Raw genomic sequence first — 1,335 nt, forward strand, 5'->3', positions numbered from 1 at the left:
GGGGGACCTCTCTACTATCCCTAAAAGCGGGTAGGAGTGAATTCCATCTTGCACCCTATGTCCCCAGCTATTCACCGAGTCTTACCCATGAAATGGGAGGCTTATTGAGTCGGCGAACTCGAGAAACTCTCACTCATGTAAATCTAAGAATAATTCCAAATAAACAGGAGTTCATAGTAAACTCAGGATTAAGATCGAGTTACCTAGGTCACCGAATGAAAAAAAAAAGTTTCAATAGTAAACGACATTATAAAGTGAGTGATTTGAACTCACATGTAAAATTTAGTGATAAAGTTGTTTATATTGTAAGGAACACTTAATTAGGATCTAGCAGCAAGGGTTTGAACCTCCGACCCCTTGTTGGGGGTAAAAGTTGGATACTCGGTAAATCGTAAGGAACACTTGATTGCCATCGCTAGACCCCTTGTTGGGGGTAAAAGTTGGATACTCGGTAAATCGTAAGGAACACTTGATTGCCATCGCTAGAAGGAGGGTTTGAACCTCCGACCTTGTGGTTAACAGCCACACGCTCTAACCAACTGAGCTATTCCAGCTAGTTGATTAAAATTTTCTGAGACGTGGTTAACAGCCACACGCTCTAACCAACTGAGCTATTCCAGCTAGTTGATTAAAATTTTCTGAGACAACTACTAGTAGATATTGTCTTAACCAACTGAGCTATTCCAGCTAGTTGATTAAAATTTTCTGAGACAACTACTAGTAGATATTGTCTACTTTGGCTCGTTACGTATAACCATCAGCCTCACGGTTTATAAACGCATCTACTATGCAGAGGTTTTCCAGCGTCCTCGTTGGAAGTCTACTAGGGAGAGGTTTCCACACTCTTATAATAAATGTTTCATCTTCTCTCTAACCGATCTGGGATCTTACAATCCACCCCCTTGGGGGACCAGCGTCTTCGCTGGCACACTACCTGGTGACTAGTTATGATACCATTTGTAACAGCTCAAGACCATCGCTAGCGGATATTTTCCACTTTGGTGCATTACGTATCACCATCAGCCTCACGGTTTTAAAATGTGTCTACTAGGAAGATTATTCCACACCCTTAAAAGAAATGCGTCTATTAGAGAGAGGTTTCCACAACCATATAAGGAATGATTCATTCTCCTCTCCAACTGATATGGAATCTATTAAAAAGTTGTTATGATGGCTGAGTGGTCTAATGTGCTAGACTCAAGTTATGGTCCTCGTAAGAGGGCATGGGTTCAAATTCTCCTTTTGACACAATATAAATAATAAGCAAAAGAAAGTCAAGAAAAAAGCTAAACTATGATCATCATTTTAGCATACATCGTCACATCATAATCATCG

At 40.4% G+C, this 1,335-nt stretch overlaps 1 non-coding gene across 1 annotated transcript; it reads right to left on the reverse strand.

Moving 5' to 3' along the window:
* Positions 1 to 480: 480 nt before the first annotated feature.
* On the reverse strand, positions 481 to 554 carry TRNAN-GUU. The gene has a single exon. It is a non-coding gene; the product is annotated as a tRNA-Asn (tRNA).
* Positions 555 to 1,335: the final 781 nt, after the last annotated feature.

Source organism: Cucurbita moschata, unplaced genomic scaffold (genome assembly GCF_002738365.1).
Source record: "Cucurbita moschata cultivar Rifu unplaced genomic scaffold, Cmos_1.0 Cmo_Scf00184, whole genome shotgun sequence".
Lineage (NCBI taxonomy): Eukaryota > Viridiplantae > Streptophyta > Magnoliopsida > Cucurbitales > Cucurbitaceae > Cucurbita > Cucurbita moschata.